Source organism: Orcinus orca, chromosome 11 (genome assembly GCF_937001465.1).
Source record: "Orcinus orca chromosome 11, mOrcOrc1.1, whole genome shotgun sequence".
NCBI lineage: Eukaryota > Metazoa > Chordata > Mammalia > Artiodactyla > Delphinidae > Orcinus > Orcinus orca.
In genome coordinates, this window is record NC_064569.1 from 97165411 (window position 1) to 97188333 (window position 22923).

The following is a 22923-nucleotide window of genomic DNA, read 5'->3' on the forward strand; positions in this document are numbered from 1 at the left end:
GCTTTACTCAGTCTACAGATTCAAATACTAATCTCATCTTGGAAACACCCTCACAGACACAGAAATAATGTTTAGCCAAATATTGGGCACCCTGTGATCCACTCAAGTTGACACATGAAATGAACCATCACACCTCCTATACTGGCTGCATATTTGTTCTTTTGCTCTACTTTCTAGAATATTCCTTCAAATTTATAATCCACCTCTTCTCCTTGAGTGTTTAAATCTCTGCTATATTTTAATTTTCAAGAGCTCTTTTTTAAATTGAAGTATCGTTGATTTACAATGTTGTATTAGTTTCCAGTGTACAGCAAAGTGATTCAGTTATACATATATGTAGAATACATATTCTTTTCCTTTATGGTTTATTACAGGATATTGAATATAGTTCCCTGTGCCATACAACAGGACCTTGTTGTTTATCTATTTTATGTACAGTAGTTTAGATCTGCTAATCCCAAACTCCTAATTTATCCATCCCCCACTCCCTCTCCCCTTTGGTAACCATAAGTTTGTTTTCTATGTATGTGAGTCTGTTTCTGTTTCATCAACAAGTTCATTTGTGTCATATTTTATATTCCACATATAAGTGATATCATATGGTATTTGTCTTTCTCTTTCTGACTTACTTCACTTAGTATGATAATCTCTAGGTCCATCCATGTTGCTGCAAATGGCATTATTCTGTTCTTTTTTATGGCTGAGTAGTATTTCATTGTATACATACACCACATCTTCTTTATCCATTCATCTGTCGATGGACATTTAGGTTGCTTCCATGTCTTGGTTATTGTAAATAGTGCTGCTATGAATATTGGGTGCATGTATCTTTTCGAATTACAGTTTTCTCCAGATATATGCCCAGGAGTGGGATTGCTGGATCACATGGCAACTCTAGTTTTAGTTTTTTGAGGAGCCTCCACGCTGTTTTACACAGTGGCTGCACCAACTTACATTCCCACCAACAGTGTAGGATTGTTCCCTTTTCTCCACACCCTCTCCAGCATTTTTTTTTTTTTTTTTTTTTGTGGTATGCGGGCCTCTCACTGTTGTGGCCTCTCCCGTTGTGGAGCACAGGCTCCGGACGCGCAGGCTCAGCGACCATGGCTCACGGGCCCAGCCGCCCCGCGGCATGTGGGATCTTCCCGGACTGGGGCACGAACCCGTGTCCCCTGCATCGACAGGTGTACTCTCAACCACTGCACCACCAGGGAAGCCTGCCTCCAGCATTTTAAATTGTAGACTTTTTAATGATGGCCATTCTGGCCAGTGTGAGGTAATACCTCGTTGTGGGTCTGATTTGCATTTTTCTAATAATTAGCAGTGTTGAACATCTTTTTAAGTGCCTATTGGCCATCTGTATGTATTCTTTGGAGAAATGTCTATTTAGGTCTTCTGCCCATCCATTTTTTGATTGGGTTGTTTGTTTTTTTGATATTGAGTTGAATGAGCTGTTTGAATATTTTGGAAATTAATCCTTTGTCAGCCACATTGTATGCAAATATTTTCTCTACAATTCCAGTTGTCTTTTCATTTTGTTTATGGTTTCCTTTGCTGTGCAAAAGCTTGTAAGTTTGATTAGGGCCCATTTGTTTATTCTTGCTTTTATTTGTATTGCCTTGGGAGACTGACCTAAGAAACTATTGGTACGATTTATGTCAGAGAATGTTTTGCGTATGTTCTCTTCTAGGAGTTTTATGGTGTCACGTCTTATATTTGAGTCTTTAAGCCATTTTGAGTTTACTTTTGTGTGTGGTGTGAGGGTGTGTTCTAACTTCAGTGATTTACATGTGGCCGTGCAGCTCTCCCACCACCAGTTGCTGAAGACACTGGCCAAGAGCTCTTTTTAAATTCTCTGAATGTTCCTTTTTTGGTAGTGTCCTGTTCTTGTTTCATGGATACCATATCTTCTTCTCTTCTTTCTCAAAGAATGTCACTGGTAGCTTTTTTATCCAAGTTTTTCTCCCCTCAAATAGTCTCTATTTCTTCCAAGTTGCTTTCCTCTGTTTGTTGTCTGTCTTCACTGCTCATGTGCCTTGCTCTCCTTCCACGTCTGATTATCTTTGGTTGTCTGCCTGTGGGACTAGGAGCTGGCTGGTCTTCCTGAGTGTGTGGGTGGGATCTGGTGATGTGAGCTTCTCTGAGTCATGTGTCTGGGATATTCAGTTTGGGAAATGTTAGTACCTGTATCTAAAGACGTTTCCTCTTGGTCTGGTCAAATTCCCCAGAGAAGTCTCTCCCAATCTCTTGCTTGGAGAGTGAGGGCCAGGCTGCTAGTGCTCTAGGACATGGGTGGGAAAATGAGAGGGTTCTCCAAATCCTGTATATACCTGTCCAGAGGGCCTCTGTCCTACCCACCCCCCCAGCCCCACCCCCATAACAAGCGTGTAAAGCCCAGGCTTCTGCCAAGGAGTGGTTGTGGAGGCTTGTCCTTGGTGGCCTGGAATTGAGGAGAAGACTCTGTTTTATTAACTATTCCTTGAACAGATGACCGACGCGTCCTCTTCCTCATTTTAGCTGAGCCCCACTCACTTCCTGGCACTGCCCGGGCCCCAAGCCCTCTGGGGATTCATCATGAAGTCCAGTTGGTCTTAACGTGCCTCACGACCAGCTTAGCATTCAGCTTCCTCACCTGAATGTATTTGTTGCTGTCTCCTCCCCCATCCTTTCCATTCTCTTTTGTTTCTGGCTTTCGAAAATCCCTTTGCTATATTTTTAATAGGGTTTGGGGAGGGAAAAAGTTGATGCAGCTGTTGAATCTGTCATCTCTATTGGAAGCCCCCTGTTTATTTCCTTAGTGTCTCTCTGGCCCATTAGCCTGTGAGCTTCCTCAAGAAAAGGAGTGTGTCCAATTCCTTGCTGAGTCCCCTGAGTGAGCACAGGAGCAGACCTCAGCAAATGTGAACTTGATTATTTAGAAGAGAAAAGCGGGGTTGCTTTCCCACAAGGGAGGCAGATCTCAAGCCGGGAGGTTTGACTTCAAATCCCTACGGACTTCCTGGCATTGGACAAGTCATTTTGTTTCTCTGTCCCTCAGTTTCTTCATCTGAGCAATGGGTATACCTACATGACCTCACAAAGTCGATCTAAAACAGAAACCAGAAGGTATATATGAGGGCACTTAGTGAGCATGAGACCAGGTTAGATATTTACCTAATAGTAAGTATTAGGAAAAGTATGACCACAGTATTAGAAATGGGCAATGTGAAAAAAATGCAGGATTGGAAATCTGTAAATTTTATAAATTTGAACTCTTCCAATCTTATAAGTTTGAAGAAATATTCTAGAAAGTAGAGCAAAAGAACAAAGGTGTAAATAGGAGGTATGAGAGTTCCTTAGCTCTCCTGGGCTGTCGTTCTGCTTCTGCCCATACAGTTTTTTTTAAAATTAATTAATTTTTTGGCCTCATGGCATGTGGGGATCTTATTTCCCCAACCAGGGATCAAACCCTTGCCCCCTGCAATGGAAGGGCAGAGTCTTGGGGCTTCCCTGGTGGCGCAGTGGTTGAGAGTTCGCCTGCCGATGCAGGGGACACGGGTTCGTGCCCAGGTCCGGGAAGATCCCACATGCTGTGGAGCGGCTGGGCCCGTGAGCCATGGCCGCTGAGCCTGCATGTCCGGAGCCTGTGCTCCGCAACGGGAGAGGCCACAACAGTGAGAGGCCCGCGTACCGCAAAAAAAAAAAAAAAAAAAAAAAGAAAGAAATTAGGAAGGGCAGGGTCTTATCCACTGTGCCACCAGGGAAGTCCCTGCCCCTGCTTCTAAAAATAACTTTGAACGTGTCTGTTTCCCTCTCAGTTCAATTTCTTGTCCCCCACCATCATGATCACCATCTCACAAGTGTCGATACACAGTAAAAATGCAGCATCTGTCATACGACGAACACTTAGTCTGCTCTGAACTCGATAAACACTGTGATTATATATAATTACGTATATACTTTTATTTGACTGTCACGACAACCTTATGAGGTAGGTATATTAGCATCACCTCTCTCTTAGGTTCAGAAAATGGAGCCTGGGGAAGTGACTAGCTCAGGGTCACGAAGCTGAGGAGAGGTCGGGAAGCCCGCAAACCTGGTTTTGTCCGACTCACAAGCTTGCCTTTTACCTCTGAACTTTGCTGTCCCTGGAGCCTCTGGGGCCTCCCTAGCGCTCGTGTTTTCATGATTCTTCGCAAGCCCCGAGGCCACGTGTTCAGGGGCCGAGAGACCGCCTCACATTACAACTTGGGAGCGTCTCCTTTCTGACCCTCATTTTCACCGGTTTTACATCGCGAGCATTTCAAGGTGTTTTTCCGTCAAGTTAAAATACACTTTCGCGAGGCTGGCGGGTCCGATGTGGACTCTGAGACACTGTTTGGCTTGGCACAGCTTCCAGAAGTCTCCCAGCCACGGTTGCTCTATGTTGCTTTTTGCCAGGACCGAGATCAGAAATAACTCAGCTGTGAAAAGAGAAAAAATATAAGCTTGTGGCAGCCCTTGAAGAAGATGAATTGCTGGTGGGTTATTTTTCCCCCTTGAGTCAGAAGTGTGAAGGTAGGTGGGAGAAGCAGCAAGGTTTTGAAAGACCCATGTATATTTAGGTACCAGGATTAGTTCCATTTTAAGAAAGACGAGGGCTGAGACATCCATGCTGTCAGACAGGCCAGCTTATTCCCTGCCAGGCTCTGATGCCCATGGGTTGGGCCTTCTGGTTAGGGTTACTGAAACCCACAGGTCCCACATTTGGTTGGTTTGATTCCAGCTGGCAAGAAGTATTTTCATTTTGTGGCACGAAACCTTTTTTTTTTTTTAATTGGTTACTTCTGAAGCTTTCTGTGACCATATCCTGGTTGAAGTGCGGTTCTAAGCACCAGGGTGCAGCTGTGATGAACAGTGAGTGACGTGCAAATGTCTTGCACAATTACCATCCTTTCTCCCGACACCTAAGAGAAAGTGTAAGTCAAGGCGCTGGTTGGACTTGAAATTAATAGATGGTACAGATGAAGCAGGGTGGGCGTCGTAATGAGGACTGGTTTGTTCATTCATTCATTCAACTTCCAGCACACGTTTCTCCGGTGCCTTCGTTATTTCATCCAGTGAGAACACTGGACTCCCCTTCCTCCTGGTCCTTGAGGAGCCCATGGTCTCGAGGGGAAAACAACACAACCAAAACCACAACCACAAAAACAAGCCTACAGGTAATCACGGGATGAGGTAGTGTGTGTTAACAGTGGCAAACAGGCTTAAGGCCAAAGCAAGTTCTGGAAAGTTCTCAGAGAGAACTTCTGTTCCTGGCACTCAGCCAGATTAGATCCCTTTAACAGCTCCCCTGGTTATAATTAACAGGCTGGATAAAATATTTTTTTAACTTATTTCTTGACACATTGCTGAGTTGGCGGGAAAGTAGGGAAATGATGGATGTCTGAAATGAAGTGGAGGTGGGAGCCTTTGACCTTCTGTTTCTGTAGCTGTGTGAGATGGATGCAAGGAACAGGAGATAAACACGGGACACCACTCAAGGGGAGGATTTCATGGGAGGCTCCCTTCAAAGTTAGAGTCCAAAGGGCTATGTCCAGAGGGTAAGGAAAGAATGAAAAGTAAATCTCATCCTGCAGAAGAGAACAGAAAGGAAACCTGCCTGTTCTGACCTTGACATTGGGTTGAGAGGAAAAAAAAAATCTCACTTGAGAATTTGCAACCACAAGCTGGTCCTCACATGCTTTTCAGTTTGAATTCACGCTGCTTGTGTGGTTCAAACAAACTCAACTGGAGAATTTAAAATGGCCCCTGCTTGGTTGTGTCCCCAGTCAACTGGCAGAAGCAAACTCTACGCCTCCTTTGAAGAATTCAACTAATAAGTGTCAGCCTTATAGAATGTCCACAAATACAGTTCCAGAGAAAGGGAGCAGCTCACAGTGGAAAATAATAAACTTCACAAGGAGAAAAAGAGAACCAGCAGGAGCAAGAAGCAGTAGAAACAGATCCTTTAAGACTTGAGATTTGAAATTATCCTATGCAGACTAAAACAAGTTTAAACAACTATTTTTGTGTTTCTAAAGAAATAAAAGAGAAATTTGACAGCATGAGCAGAGAATAAGAGACTGTCATTGTCATGAGCAACCAGATTCAAAAATGAACCCAAGAAAACTGATGGGAATGAGAAATATAAGACTTATAATTTGAAACTCAACGGACAGGTTGAACGACAGATTAGCTACAGCCAAAGACAGGATTAGTAAACCCATCTAGCCACAGGAATTATCCAGAAGAATAGAGTGACAAGGCCTAGGGTACATCTATTCAGAGTTCTAGAAGGAGATGATAGGATGGAGGGACAGGCAATATATGAGGACATAATGCCTGGTAATTTGGTAAAATTGTTATAGATACAAAACTTCAGATTCAGGAAGCCTAGTGAATCCCAAGTAAGGTAAATAAAAAGAAATTCCTGTCTAGACACATGATAGTAAGACTGTGGAACATCAGAGAGAAGAGGCTAAGAGCACCAGAGAAAAAAAGATGATCTCCAAAGGGTCTGTCGTTGGAGTGACAGCTGACTTCTCACTGTCTTCAATGGAAGCCAGGAGATGGTGGGATTATATCTTCTATGTGCTGAGAAAAAACTCGTCAGCTTAGAGCTCTATACTATCCTTCAAGAGTAAGGGAGAGGGCTTCCCTGGTGGCGCAGTGGTTGAGAGTCCGCCTGCTGATGCAGGGGACACAGGTTTGTGCCCCGGTCCAGAAGATCCCACATGCCGCGGAGCGGCTGGGCCTGTGAGCCACGGCCGCTGAGCTTGCGAGTCCGGAGCCTGTGCTCTGCAACGGGAGAGGCCACAACAGTGAGAGGCCCGCATACCACAAAAAAAAAAAAAAAAAAAAGAGTAAGGGAGAAATTAAGACATATGCAGACAAGTAAAAGCAGTGAGATCCTACTACTGAAAGGCCTCACTAAAGAAAATTCTAAATGTAATGTACTTCAGGCAGAATAAAAATTATTCCAGAGGAAAGGCCAGATACATAAGAAGGAAAAATGGGCAAAGATATGGGCAAATATTTGGAAAGAAACAAACAAACAAAAAGAACTGTATGACTCCACAACAATAATGTCTCATTTATGGTAGGAGAAATACAGGCTGCTACTAAAATACTGAACAACACCATATAATTTTGCAGGGGATGGTCAAAATTAAAGTTTTCAAATTCCTTCAAGTACTTGAGAAGAGGGCAAATATATTGATTAAGTTTAGACGTTATTAGTTAAGTGCCCAGTGTTAGAATGGCTAGGGTGAGTACGAATAAATAGTAATAGCATGTACAATTTCCAAACAATTGGAAAAATTCGGATAAGAAAAAGATGATAAAAGTCTCAAATGATTGAAAGGAAGGTAAAGAAGAGGCTGGGGGCAGGAAAATTTGGAATGAATAGAAAATACATTGTAAGACTATAGAATTTCATCTAGAATATAAACTTTATCAGTAATACATGTAAAAGGACCAAACTCTTCAGTTAAAAGAAGATTCTCAGACTAGATTCTAAAAACATCTAGATTATGTTCTCTAACAGGAGATAAACCTCAAACATAAGGACCCAGAATTGTTGAAAGTCCAAGTGTAGCAAAAATATACTAGGCAAATACTAACACAAAGAAAGCTGCTGTGGCTGTATTCATAAGATAGAAATAGAGTTTTGTGGAGAAAAGCATTTTTAGAGATAAGATGGTCAGTAAATGATGGAAAGTTCAATTTGCCGGGAAGTTCAACAGTTCTCAATTTATACATAACTAATATCATAGCTGCAAAAATATAAACGAACATGGGAAGGACAGGAGTAGAGACATATCCACCTCATGATGGGGTATTTTTTAGGTCATCTCAGTGAAGATACAGGACATTTGAGGAGCACAGTTACAAGTTCAATATAATCGACATATGTAGACTATGGTACCCCAATCGCATTGTTTTCAAGGATGCACAGAAAGTTTAGAGAAGATGCTAGACTGTAAAGCTAACCTCAACAAATTTCAAAGATTAGGGAGGCAGTTTGAATCTCCTGGGAACTTGACTCTGAGAAGGAGATTAGGGTACAGGAAATTTATTAGGGAACACTCTTGGGATTGGCATCCGTGGGAAGGAGGGGAAGAAGCAGGCTTGTACAGGAGGAGGCATTTAGCCACAGTACAGTATCAACGGAAGCCTTAACCAACTCCATGGAGAGCTCTGGAGCTCGGATGGTCCTTCTGAGTTCTTGGGTTGGGGGAAGGGCCCAGGCCTTTATTCACCCACATTGATTAGATGCAGGCTGCCCCCTGAAGGAGGCATGACCTCAGTTGGGCAGGGCAATTTCTTTAGCCCATGCAACCGCTCTCCAAAGGCTGACAGCTGAGGGCCAACGTCTGGGTAGCTCCCTTAGCATCTGGTGGAGTAAGTTCTTCATTCCTGCAGGGGTCCTGAGCAGTAATCACCGCATCTGGCACAATGTGTACACAGACTCTATTCTCTGATCATAATCCAAATAAGTTAGATGTTGATAACCAAAAAGATAACTAAAAAAAGCTCATACTTTTGGAAACTTGAAAACAGACACCTAATTGACTCACAGGCCAAGAAAGAAGTCATAAGCAAAATTAGAAAATACTTAGTACTGACAAATAACAAAAATATTTGCATCAAGACTTGTGAGATGCCTCCAAAGCGGTATTTGCAGAAGAGTTTATAACCTTATGTGCTTGTATTGGCAAATAAGAAATGGTCAAAACTAATAAGCTAAGTATCTAACTTAAAGAGTTAGAGTAAGAACAGCAGAATAAACCCAAAGGTAGTAGAAGAAATCAAATGATTATAAGCACAGAAATTAATGAAATAGAAAACAAACAGAGAGGAAGATGACTGAGGACAAAAGATGATTCTTTGAAAAGAATAAAAATGTTACACAAATCTCTTACAAGATTAATTAAAAGAAAAAGCACACATAATCAGTATTAAGAATGAAAGAAAAGGAGTGATTATAGACAAAGCACAGACTAAATGGATACTATAAAAATATTATAAATGACCTTACTTATTTGAAGTTGTAGATGATATTGACAAATTCCTAGAAAAATACAACTTATCAAAATTGACTCAAGAAGTAATAGAAAACCTGAATGCTTCCATAATTATTAAATAAATTAAATTAGTAGTTTAAAACCTTCCTATACAGAAAACACCAGCTCCTGGTGGCTTTATAGGTGAATTCTGTTGAGCAGTCAAAGAACAGACCACTTTAAGCTTTACCCAAATTTCTGCTCCGGAGTGGAGAAACACAGTCCACACTCTTCAACTTACTTTATTGGATTAACTAAGATTGATAATCAGATAAAGGCAGTACACTAAAAAACTTCTCAAGTTAATTTCACTCATGAACATAGATCCAAAAATTCTTCTAAAATGTTAGCATAGTGAATTCAGCAATAATAATTGAAAAATATAGTACATCATGTTTAAGTTGTGTTTATCTTATGAAGGGAAGGTTGGCTTATTATTAGGAAAGTAATGAACAGAATTCATCACATTAACAGTTTATAGGAAAAATATATGATTATTTCATTAGATAAAAAAATTATTCAGTAAAACTTAACATTCATTCATTATAAAAATTCTTTCCAAACCAGGAATTGAAAGGAATGTCCTTAACTTGATAAAGGGAAATGGATGTAAATGACATGATACATAATAATGAAATAATGGAAGTATTACCTTTAAGACCAGAAACAAATCAGTGATGCTAATTCTTTTCAACATGAAGTTAGCTTGTAGCCAGGGTTGTAATATAAGAAGAATAAATAAAAGGCATAAAGATTGAAAAGAAGAAATGAAACTAATACTAGAAACAGGTAATATGATCATCTACTCAGAAAATTCAAAAGAATCTACCAATAAATTATTAGAATTAAGTGTCTAGAAATTTTGTTCAGTATATAAGAACACAAAAAAGCCAACTGTATTTTTACACACCATCAACCATCAGTTAGAAAAAGCAATCTAAAAAAGTTGCCATTCGAGGATGCAGAGAAAAGGGAACGCTTGTGGACTGTTGGTGGGAATGTAAATTCGTGAGCCACTGTGCAAAACACTATGGAGGCTTACCCCCCCACACCCCAAATAAAAATAGAACTACCATATGACCCAGCAATTCCACTCCTGGGTATATATCTGAAAAAAACCCCAAAACACTAACTTGAAAAGATACATGCAGCACAACGTTCATAGCAGCAGTATTTACAATAGCCAAGGTATGGAAGCAACGTAAGTGTCCATCGACAGATGAATGGATAAAGAAGATGTGGTATATATACCACATATGGCGGAATACTACTCAGCCATAAAAAAGAACGAATTTTGCCATTTGCAGCAACATGGATGGAACTTGGAGGGCATTATGCTAAGTGATATAAGTCAGAGACACACAAATACTGTGTCACTTACATGTGGAACCTAAAAACCCAACCAAGCAAACTAGTGAATATAACAAAAAAGAAGTAGACTTGTAGATATGGAGAACGAACGAGTGCTTACCCGTTGGGGGGAATACAGGGGTGGGATAGTGGGAGGTATAAACTATTAGGTGTAAGAATAAGCTCAAGGAATATAACCAATATTTTGTAATAACTGTAAATGGAAAGTAACCTTTAAAAATTGTATAAAAATTTTTAAAATTTTGAAAAAGATGCCATTTAGCAATAGTAAAAAAAAAATAGTAATAAACTACCTAGGAATTAATCTAGCAAAGGATGTGATAACACCTTACAGAGAAAATTATAAACTATATGGTAAGATTTTAAAGAAAATCTAAATAAATGCAGAGATATGTCATGTTCATGGATAAGAAGACTCAATATTTTAGACTCAATCCTCCCCAAATTACCATATGCACGTTCAATGCAATTTCAGTCAAAATGCCAAGAACATTTTTGCCTTTTTGAAAAGCTGTTTTTAAAATGTAGAGGCAAAAATGTCTAGGGGTAGCCAAGACTCTCCTGAAGATGAACAAGGGAAAGACCGGCTCTATCAGATATCATAATATAACATAAAAATTGAGAGGTAAGGTGCTGTTACATAGACAAACAGATCAACGTAACTAACGTAGCCAGAAACAAAGCCATGCATATGTGGAAACCTGATTTATGGCAGACCTGGCATTTCAGAACATCGAGAAATGGCACTGGATAATGGGGTATCCATAGGAAACAGAAGTGAAATTGGGTCCCTGTCTCACACCATATCAGGTCTGACGTGTTAACACTAACATATATTAGACAGCTTACGTAAGAAGACAATAAATAAGAGAGGTTATCTTTATGAGTTTGAGTAGAAAAGTAAAGTTTATATGTTTGACTACATTAAAATGAAAATTTTTTAAAAATCAAAAGACTATAAATAGATTGAAAAGAAATGTAGTAGAAGATGTTTGCAACATATATGACGAACAAAGGGTCATTATGCAGAATACATCCAGAATACCTGAGAACCAATAAGAAAAAGTAAATGGCCCAATAAAAAAAATGGGCTCGTGGTGAAGGCTAGAGCTGGCACTGCCAGGCCCACCTGAGTTCTGGCTCGGGACCAACATTTTCTTTGCTGTGTGCCCTTGTCTGCATTGCTTGGCTTCTCTGAGCTTCCGTGCTCTCATCCACAGCCTATGTCTCATTTCTCTGGGGCCGCGTGGACCTCCCCTTCTAGCCCTGGGCCGTGGGGGAGCATGTGGTCTGACCATCCATCCGTCCGTCCCCTTACCTGACACCTCAGCCATGATCGGGTCCAGGTCTTGACCTCCCAGCTGGGCCTTGGACGTGATGGCCAGGCCACTGAGTTTCCCCAGTCTGGGCCCAGCAAAGGGACCTCCCAGAACTCCTTGCCCCCTCCCCTTAGGGAATGTGGAGTCTGTAGCCTGGAAGACCCTAGCTGGGCTCCCAAAGGCCAGCCTTAGGCCCCAGGGGCTGGGATTTGGTGGCTTGTTGGTAGCTGTTGCTATAGGATCCAGCCCTGCACCTCTGCAGCATTCCCCTGGGGGCTAGGACCCAAGGGAAGGGCTAGAACCATGGGAGGCCAGCTCCTCCATCAGATTTATGGTGTCCCCTTATGGGGGGACAGGACCCAGACTGGCCTGGAGCTCAGGGCATATGAGGGGTTTGGGGCAAGGTGCTAGGCCGTCAGTGAGCTGGAGCTGAGGGGGTCACCTGCAGTGATGGTGTGTGTGTGTGTGTATGTGTGTGTATGTGTGTATATGTGTGTATGTGTGCGTGTATGTGAGTGTGTGTATGTGTGTGTGTGTGTGTGTGTGTGTATGTGTGTGTGTGTGTGTGTGTGTGTGTGTGTGTGTGTGTGTGAGGAGAAGGTTCTGGATCAGGGAGGCTGCCCCCAGAACTACCAGGGTCACTCTAGCCCACGCACATCCCTAGCTATGCTGAACTATGGGCCCGTCCCTGTTGCTTCTCTCCTGTGCTCTAAGCTGGTCCCTCTGCCTGGATCATGGAACAATGGTGCTCTGGCCTCCTGCTCAGGTCAGGGGTTTGCTCAGTGCCCCCCACCCCATGCCGAGTGCCCCTCTATGCCACCATTAGTCACACTCTGCTGCAATTTCTGTGTGTATGTCTCTCCCACCCCCAAGGCCCCAGCTTTAGGAGGATGGAAAGGTGTTGGTCCAACTCAATGCCTGGGATAGCCCTGCAGCTCAGGGGCCTGCCCAGAGGGGCTCTGGGAGTGTTCATTGATTGTATGTGTGTGTAGGCAACTCATGATAGCTCACAGCAGGAGCATAGGGGACATCTGGCGATGTCTGGAGATGTTTTTGGTCGTCGTAACCTGGGGGTGCTGCTGACATCCTTCCATGTGCAGGGCAGCCCCGAGACAACGAAGAATTATCTGATGCGAAATGCCAATTGTGTGACGGTTGAGAAACCCCGCCTTGCAGGGCACGGCTGCCAGGGAGCCCTCCTGGTCTCAAATGCAGATGTCTTCTGAGGCCCAAGGGCTGCAAAAATGTGATGGCGGAGGGGACAGTGGTGTTGAAGGGGGTGAAGCCATCCAGTCCAGCAGGAACTTGTGGGCACCAGTTCTGGCTGCCTGATTCTCTGGTTTTCAAGAAAGCCTAAAACTCTGGATTTGGGTATGAAATCTGATTTCTAAATGCTGACAACTAATTATGAGTGTTTGAAAAACTCTGTAGAGTGAACAGAACTGTATACTTCTCTCTCTGTGCTTGGCCGTGCCACAATTCCTGGGGGCCCCTTCCCACTGGCCACAGGTCCTGGGCCAGCAAGGATGGGAAAGCAGCCCCACTGCGCAGCCCTGAGATGGCTGGGTCGCTGCTGCCCCCCTGTGGCTAAAATGGGGAGGTGCCGGCTGTGATGGGGAGAAAGGGGTCTGTGATTTTCTACAAGGACCAAGGTCCAGGGTCCAGGGTCCAGGGTCCAGGCTGCTCCCCTGAGGAGTTAAGGCTGACATTCCCCGGAGACCAGGGTTTGGTTCCAGACCTGCCTGGTGTGCATGCAATGCGGCCCCAGCACAGCGTGACGCTGGGAATAGCCTTCTTTGGGCTTCCGTTTCCTCAGTTGAAAAATGGCGTTGGGGGCAGGGGTTTTCTGAGGGTAAAGTGACATAATGGGTGTAAGCGGGCCAAGTACTGGTGAGGGGATTGGTGTGTGCACAGCCAGCGTTCTTCACTCCACATTCAGGGAGGCCTAGGCAACACTCACCATCAGGTCAACTCTTCTTGTGTGCCAATGGCGCCCCCGTGCTCTGCCCTCTGTGTAGAGGGTCATCTGCACTGATCCTTCCACCGTCTAGGAGACAGGGGCTGTCAGCACCCTCACTGACCGATGATGAGATGGGACACCATGGATGGGGTAGGTAACCGCCCCAGTGACTCCTAAAACAGCGGTGCCAGAACGAGAGCTGGGTTCCAGCCCCTCTTCCACCACGTTTATAAAAGTGCACGATTTACCCACAAGGGGCCTTAGGATACCGGCTCCAGGAGCCGCTGCAGATACAGGGAGGGGCCAAAACTTGGAGACGGAGGGGACCCCCCCCCCAGGGTCTGGTCCACGGAGCCCCTCAGCTGCCAGTGTGTTGCATTGGTGTCCCCAAGGGAAGTGGGCCTGTCCTGGCTGCAGATCCCTGAGCTGCCACGTGGCCAGGGAGTCCTGCTTGCCTTCACAGTCTCCAAACAATCTTGGTTTTAGTCTCCCAAAGACAGGTCACCTTGGGGAAACTGAGGACGCCCAGTACCGCTGAAGGGTCTGTGCATCTCTGCACGCGCTAATGAGGGAGGTGGGTGAAGAGGATTCTAATACTTCAGATCAACCTAGACTGGAGGGAAACTGAGGCCGGGAGGAGACAGTAATTCCCAGGTGCCCCAGGGACCGGCACGTCTTACTGCAGGGCCCTCTTCTCTCCTGAAGGATGGTGTGCTCATTCAGGGAGAAGGGGTTTGGTAAGGGTGGGGAAGACGGTATCTGGCAGATGACGTTTGATGATTTGGTGTTCTGTCTGCTGATCCCATTAGATGGAGAAGGGCGGCTCTTGTAGGAGGTCTGGTCTGATTCCTAGCAATGGCGGAAGCCCGCCAAAACTAGCCTTTGGAGAAATAGCTGCTCCCTGGGGCCTTGTAAGGGGGGGAGTTGGGGGTTGTTCCTGCAGCTCCGCAGTGGGTCAGCAGGGACCCTGCAGCCTCCCACCTCCTGGGGCCTGGCAGACCTGGCTCCCTATCTGAGCTCCATCTCCTCCTGCTGTGTGACGTTGGGGGAGCCCCTCCACCTCTCTGAGCCTCATTTGTAAAATATTGGTCACATCCTTCCTACGTTGCAGAACTCCTGGAGGGCAGCTGAAGCAATGTTGCACTCTCTCCTTCCCCACTGAAAATGATTATGCTTGTAATTAAATGGCTCCTGAGTAACGAATTGTTTAATCTCGGCCTCCTGCCCTCAGAGCCCACAGGTCACTACATCACCGGTGCCGATCACAGGGGCTGGCCCTTGGTACACATTTGGGGAGTTAATGAAGATTTATAGTGTCTGACACACCTCTGACGTGTAAAAAACTTCCCATCTACGAAAACCACACGGAGCAGCTGTTTGGAGAAACTTGTGGGGAGGAAGATGCAGCGTCCCACCTCCCCCGCAAGGGGAGCCCAGGACACACCTGCCCGGCGCTGACAACCGCCTCGTTCTGGGACCAAGGCCAAAAGCGGGCACCGGGCGCACTTCTCACCTGTGCCCAGCAGGTGGCGCCCGCCCCCGCCCGCAGGCCCGTGGAAGTCTGGCTGCTTGCGGCGGGTTGTTAGGGCGCCCCGTGGCAGGGTATTGGTTTTCGGGGTGGGTCTGCTCACAGCTCCTTGCGGGGAGCAGAAGACTTTTGTGCATTCTTCAAGGCCCAGCTCAGGGGGCGACTCCAGGTAGAAGCGACCCTTCCTCGGCGCCCAGCCCGGCGTCTGTCTGGGGAAGGTGCTCAAATGTTGTGACCTGAAGGATGGATTGAGGCGCGTCAGAGGGTCAGAAGGGAGGGCTCCGGCCGGGGCGGGGCGGGGCGGGGAGGGGGGGGGGAGGGGAGAAAGGAGGAGCCCTGGGCCCCAGGTCTCGTTTGTTTAAAATGAATAAATGTTTAAATGTATAAAATCACGTGTTTGAGTAGGTAATGGGTGAATATAAAAAGAATTGAAGGAAGGAGGGGAGGGGGGAGGGGAGGAAGGGAGCGAGGGAGGGAGTAAAAATTAGGTCCTTCCGTCCCGCACTCCACGCCCAGCTCTCCAGCCTAGAGGCCCTCTGTGGTCTTGGCTTCCTGAAGATTCTTCCAGAGACCTCTACCCACACCTGTGTGTGTGTGTGTGTGTGTGTGTGTGTGAGAGAGAGAGAGAGAGAGAGAGAGAGAGAGAGAGTGTGTGGGTGGAAGGGGGATGCCAGATACACACTGTACGGAAAGAGACAGGCTTATCTTGAAAAACCCCTTAGCCAGAAAGATTTGGGTCCAACTAGAGAAAGACCTTCTTGGCGGTTCGTGGAGGTGGGGAAGAGGATGGAAATCAGACCCTGAGTGGGTGCTTCAAGGTCTGACTCCCAATATTAGCACCCTTCACGAAGGACAGTGCATCGTAGTTTGCAAAGCCCCCCTTTTAATTTCACACTCGATATTGGGTTTGGGGTTCCCGACAGCTCAGCTTGGGGAGTATTAACTTTCCCTGTTGCACAGGTGGAGACCAGGGCCGGGGGGTAAAGGGACAGCTGCATGCCACACAGCTGGTGACAGAAACTGGAGTGTAGAGCTGAGTGTCCTGGCTGCACTCCCCCACCCTGCTCCCACCCCGACCCCTGTGATCTTCCAGGTCCAGATAGTTAGGGAAAGGCCAGAGGACCTGGGGACTCTGACCCAGGGATGGGTGATCAGGTGGGCACCAAACCAGCTGACCTCACCCAGGCCCTTCCAGCTTAGCAGTTCCTAAAGCCCGTTAGAGACCAGCCTTCAAAATATTTTCTGTTCTCCCTCCTCCTCCTTTTCCCTCCTCCCTCTTCCCCCCCTTGTCAGGAATCTGTAAGAGGAGTGGAGAGCGGATTATAATTGTCCCCCGTGGAACTCACCTGCCATGAAAGGGTGTTAAGTAACACGCAATTTACATGTCTTCCCTGTAGGAAATTATAGAATCAGAGCTTTCAAATTAGCAATAGATTTTTCTAATTGAATCTATTTCCTGTACGGCGGTGAAGTGAGAGTCTCCTGAAGAATCTTCAGGAAGCCAGGTAGCTCAGTTTCCCCTGCAAATGGACCACCAGACAGTTGAAGGAATTAAATGCTTATTAAAAGTTCAGGTAAAATTGATATTATGTTTCTGGGAAATATGTCTGCAGAATGATATCATAGGTGCATTTGTGTCCATATGATCATGTTTGTGACAAGATAAAGGGTGTCTGTATCCAAGGAGGAAAAGGATGTGGACAAGGGATGGATCTGGGAGGAAAAAGGGACCCAGGTGGTTGCCCCTGGGCTACTCACCTTAGCACACAGCCAGGCTCTGGGATTTGGACCTTGCTTTATCATGTTAACCTCTCCGTTTTTTCATCTGTGAATGGTAACTGTAAGATGGTTATGGTGAATGTGAGGAATAAATAAGACAATGCACGGGAAACACTTAAAATGGTGCCTGGCACATAGTAGGTGCTCAGTAAAATAAATATATCTTACTACTATTACTACTTATCATTATTATGTTTGCCTGATATATTAATTGTCTGTGATAAACCTTTACAATACTCAGTGGCTTAAAGCAACACATATTGATTATTTCTTGGTTTCTGTGGGTCAGGAGTTTGGGTAGAGCTTAGCTGGGTCCTCCCAGCTTCAGAGACTCTTACAAGGCTACAATCAAGCTGTCGGTCCAGCACCTGAAGGTTCAGCCGGGGAAGGATTTACTGCCAAGCACACTTGGTAGTTGGTTCCACACAGTTCCTTGCTGGAGGCCACCCTCAGTTCCTTGCCACGTGGGCTTCTCACGACATGACAGCAACGGCATCAGAACCAGCAGGGGTGGGGGTCTGCTAGCAAGACCAGACTCATAATCTTGGGCTTGTGTAACCTCATCATAGAAGTGACATCCATCACCTTTGCCATAGTCCATGGGTTAGAATCAAGTCCCAGGTCCCACCCGCACTCAGGGGGATCGTGGGGGCCTTTGGAGAAACTGCCTGCCACAGCGATAATCTGGGACCTGAGGCAGAGAGGACCAGCATGTCAGCTGGTCGTGGTGCCCTGCGGGCGGTGGAGTGACCCGAACCTTCATTTCTAAAGGGTCTGGATTAGTAGTCCTGTCTGGATCGGGCTGTCGTTTCCCATGGAAGTTTTCCCCATCCCGATTCTGCTGTCAAGGACCAGGGCCACCTTCAGGCACAGGGCACTTTGCCCCTCAGGGTGTGTCAACCCTACCATGTGCACCCATCTCTAAAGCTTTTTGCTGCCAGGAGTCAACACAAACCCCGAGCCCTTTACCCAGTGCAGGAGAAATCTCACTGGGAGAATAAACAACCCCAACTCAAACCCCGACACAGAAAAACTTATTGATTTAGGGATTGATGGAAGAATCAAACCTCAACCAATTTCAGAACGTGCAACATGCGTCTCTGAAACATTGAACTTGGTGGGAAAAAAATTACCACAAAGGGAAACCCACAGTGGCACAAGCTATGAGGGACAAAGTGTGACACGGCTGAAAAGCTGTTGGGAAGATGAAATTGTCAGTGCAAACGTCACATGGGAAAACATTGATCCCAATGAAAATGAGATTCAATAAAATGAAAGTAAAAATAATAAACTAGGGGCTTCCCTGGTGGCGCAGTGGTTGGGAGTCCGCCTGCCGATGCAGGGGACACGGGTTCGTGCCCCGGTCCGGGAAGATCCCACGTGCCGCGGAGCGGCTGGGCCCGTGAGCCATGGCCGCTGAGCCTGCGCGTCCGGAGCCTGTGCTCCGCAACGGGAGAGGCCACGACAGTGAGAGGCCCGCGTACTGCAAAATAATAATAATAAACTAGAAACAGGTTAACCTCACTGGATAGAAGCCTGGCCAAGAAACTAAGTTAACATACGGCGCTTCACTCCGGAAAATCTTGCTCTTGAAAATGACACAGTGCTGATAGAATTTGATGAAAATGTTTGTTATTCATAGCAAGGAGTCAGAAGGTTGGACCAGACATCGCACTCTGCCCCAGCAAGCGCCGTGCTCTTCCCCCAGCAGGCTTGGTCTCTCCATCCCACAGAGGTCCCGACCCCACACTGTCCCCCTTCCCAGGGACGGGAAGCTCACCACCAGGGCTCCCCAGGCCCTGTGGGATAGGTGCTCCTTTGCTAGGGATCCTCAGGTAGGGTGACCATGCAGGGAGGGTGCTCAGGGCTGGGGTGATGACAGGGCCCCGAGGCAGAGGTTCCGGTGCAGAGACCAGACGGGCCGGCTCTGGGCTCGCCCGTGAGAATGAAGGCTCTTCTGGGCCCGCCTGGTCCTGAGCTCAGGAGCCTGGAGCAGGAGTTGTGCTGGGGACCTGGCCCAGCCTGGCGGCCCTGGGGGAAGGGGACTGCCAAGCTCTGGGTTCCTAGGTGAGCAGCTTGGGGGACGGTCAGCTGAGTCCGGGAGATGGGAAGGTGAGGAATGAGGAGAGTCCAGGAAAGAGAGTGGGGGGCGATGACTGTTTATTGAGCACTTACTGTGTGCCTGCCACCTGACAGCTGGTATCCAGTACAGGCCTGTAACAACCCCGTGCATGGGGGCACCATGTATAAAGTTTGTCCACTTTATACGTGAAGATACAGGCCCAGGGTGAGGAGGTCCCTGGTCCAAGGCCACACAATGCGCAGGTTTCAGGCCCAGGTCTGTCTGTCTGTCTCTCTGTGTCTCCAAAGCCCCCCTCAGGCTCATGGCCTCTTAGCCCAGCCTTCCCTCGGCATCCTTTCTTATGGATTAACTCCCACCACTACCACCAATTATTTCCCCTAATGAAAAGCGCCCTTGTCTTTCCCCTGGCAACCCTCTCTCTCAGGAAGGGCTTCACTCCCCTCTGGCCCTTTGTCCCAGGCCACAGGCCTCCAGGCTTTCCCAACCTGGGCCCGCCCCTCCCTGGGCCCCATCTCAGGAGGCCCCCGGTGAGGTCATCCCTGTCAGCAGGAACCGCACAATAGGGCCGGGGTCTGTCTTTCTGCTGAAGAGGGAGATTTGGGGTGGGGGGAGAGGCCGGAGCTGGGAATCACAGGTTCCACAATGGGGTACCGTCAAGGGGCCTCCGCCAATTAGAGCCGCTGCTGGGTGGGGGAGGGTGCTTGGGGGACGGCGGAGGGCGCAGTGGGCCAGGCAGGGCCCAGGGTCATCAGGGCAGGTAGGTTCCGACCTTCATTCGTTCATTCACCATTCACACATTCATTCACGTTAATAGTGTCTGAGCACCTACCGTGTGCTAAACACCAGGGACCCAGCCGTGACCCAGCAGATGAGGCCCGGCTCTGACAGCAAACACTGGTAGGTGAGACAGACGATAGACAGATAAATGCACGTGACGGATAAAACGTGCGCCACACTTTCAAATAGAGTCAAGTGCCACGAGGGAAATAAAACAGCAGGAAATCGGAGAGAGTCAGGGGTGTGTGGGTCGGGCAAGGGAGCAATATTACCCAGGTGGTCAGGGCAGGCTACCTGGAGGAGGTGACATTTGAGCTGAGACTTGGAAAGCAAGACATGGCCAGCTGTGCCACAACTGGAGGAGGAACGTTCCAGGCAGAGGACACAATGATAAGTGCAAGGGCCCTGGGGCAGGAACACACCTGGTGTATGTGGAGATTAGAAACATGGCTAGTGTGGCAGAAGGGGGGGGGCGGTGGGAGAAGGAGACGAAAGGGAAGCTGTGGTGTCGTGACGGCTCTCATCCGCTCCCGAGGGCCATCGGCACACAACCATTCCCATCTGGGTGTGTAGGTTAGTAGCTTGAAATGGACCGCTGTGGGAGATTTACACCACGGAAATTAGTAAAGGCTACACGTCAGGCTTTTCCCCTGCAGACCCACTGTTAAATGCTGGGGTTGTGCATGAAGGGCCCCATGTATTGTGATGGAGTGTCAGGGTTTTAGTACCAGTATTGAACCTGGTAACCATCCCTGGTGGCCAGCCAGGGGGACTCTTGCCGTTGCATTGAAGGAAGTCGGAGGCCCAGAAGCGGGAGAGACCCACCCAGGTCACCCCCTGTGCTAGCGTGCTGGCCTCTGGCTGTGGGGCGCCACTGGGTCCCAAGGTTTTTCTCTTCTAGGATCTCAGCACCTCACCCTGCTCCCACCTGGACCCAAGCCTCTCCAGGGGCTCACAGGAGCCAGTGTGTCCCCACCCCTCCTGCCGGGTGGATCCAGGCCTGTGTGTGGCCTCGCAGTGTCTCAGGGCCTTGGTAGTGGAAGCCACTTAATGGACACTGACCCTGTGTCTTCCCCAGCATGGAGGGAACTGGGGTGTGTGTGTGTGTGTGTGTGTGTGTGTGTGTGTGTGTGAAAGAGACAGAGAAAGAGAGAGAGGAAGGGAGCATAAATGAGTGACTGAACATCTTTTCCCAACTCTTCACAAGTTCCAGGAGGGAAATGTAAATGAGACTGACATTAATTCAGCTCCTACTGTGTGCCAAGCTCCTAGATACCTCCTGGACCTCTTCATGCACCTTTTCCCATTTCATCCTTGCCAAGAGGCTCAGAGAGGTTAACTGACACGACCAAGGCCACCCAGCTCTTACGTGATGGAGTCAGCACTTGAACCCATGTCTGCCTGACCCCTGGCTCTCAGCACACAGACAGGGAGCGAGGCTGGTCCTGGCCACTCCCCACCTCAGGGCAGCCTTGGCCAGCAGATGCCTGGGCTTCTACCAGGACTGTTGTTTGTTCACGAGACGCCATCCTGCTGGCGCCTGGGCTCCAGACATTTGAGGGGATGCAAGATGGGCCTAAGGGGAATTCTGGGCAGGAGACCCCTGGGCGGGGGCTCTGGGAGAGGACAGAAATTCCTCGAGGCCGCTTCCCGCCCCACTTGCCCTGTGTGAGTGATGCGGACGTGACGTCGGTGCAGATCGCCTTCCGCCAGCCTAGGAGGAAGGCCCTGGAGGGCGCCCTGTGGGGCTGCAGCCTCGGGAAGGGGAAGCTTGAAGAACTCTTTGAGGAAGAGGGGGCCGCTGGGCGGGTGGGTGGGAGGGAGGGCTGCCCTGGCCCCACCTGAGATGTGGCTGCAGGGCTGCTGGCCTCCTGGGGCACATGGACACAGGGGTTGGCTCCTGGGGAGCCCTGGGAGTCTGACATAGCCCTGCACATTTCTCCCCAACTCCTGCCAGTAGTTTTTTTTTTTTTTTAATATTTATTTATTTTGGCTGCGCCGGGTCTCAGTTGCCGCATGTGGGATCTTTAGTTTTGGCATGTGGGATCTTTTAGTTGCAGCACGTGGACTTCTTTGTTGATCCCGCATGCATGCGGGATCTAGTTCTCTGACCAGGCATCGAACCCGGGCCCCCTGCATTGGGAGCGCGGAGTCTTACCCGCTGGACAACCAGGGAAGTCCCTGCTCAGTGGTTTCCATCGGGCTGCCTGGGTCAATCCAGGCTCCACACACACACACCTGGTGGCTTTGGCGTAACCTCGCTTCCCTCTTCTATTTTCTGGGTCTGACGATGGCCACCCAGCAGGGCTTTCACGAGGATGGAGGTAATGAGTATAAAGAACCGTTGCCCCCTCCTCTGGACCCACGGTCCCCAGCACCGATGATGACTGCGGCGGTACCAGCGGTGACATCTGCTGAGCTCGTGCTGTGCCAGGCGCTTTCTAAACACTTTACCTGTCCTGACTCATTAAATACTTGTGATCGTGCTACGAGGTGGAGGTTATGAGTGGCATCGTCCCATTTTACAGCCAAAGAAAAGAGGCCCAGAGCAGCGCACTGACTTGGGCGAGGTCACCCAGCTGGTGAGTGGCAGGGTTGAGGGTCTGAGCCAATGGGCTCCTGGCTTCTTCACCCGGCTCCTGTTTCCCCCTGGGCGGGAGCCCAGCTCAAACACAGGGCTTGGCATGAGGGCTGCCTGTTAAAGAGATGAGGGAGGGAGTGAAGTTTGCCGGGGCAGGGTGTTGACAGCGGGTCAGAGGGTTGATGCTGCAGGCAGGAGGCCACTCCAGGCACAGGAAGTGGGGCCTGATGAGGCTGGGGCGGGGCTGGGTGCGGAGAGGGACAGCACACGCGGGCTGCTTCCCCAACGGCGTGGAGATAGAGCGTGGCCCTCCACCCACACGTGGTGCACGCTGCACGCGGGGCTGCCGGGGGCACTGAGATCCCCTGGGACCAGGGCAAACATGCAGCCTGGCACCTGGGCGTCTGCACCTCCCTGCCACAGCCCAATCTCCCCTCAGCCTCTGTTTGCAATGTAAACA

General features: G+C 48.0%; 1 long non-coding RNA gene across 1 annotated transcript in view; it reads left to right on the plus strand.

The window, feature by feature from the left end:
- LOC125960485 (uncharacterized) overlaps positions 1-3706 on the plus strand; it is a 327476-nt gene extending 323770 nt beyond the window's left edge. Inside the window, exon 2 of the long non-coding RNA XR_007470188.1 lies at positions 3550-3706. This is a non-coding gene — a long non-coding RNA (uncharacterized LOC125960485). The remainder of the gene's footprint in view (positions 1-3549) is intronic.
- The last annotated feature ends 19217 nt before the right edge of the window (positions 3707-22923 follow it).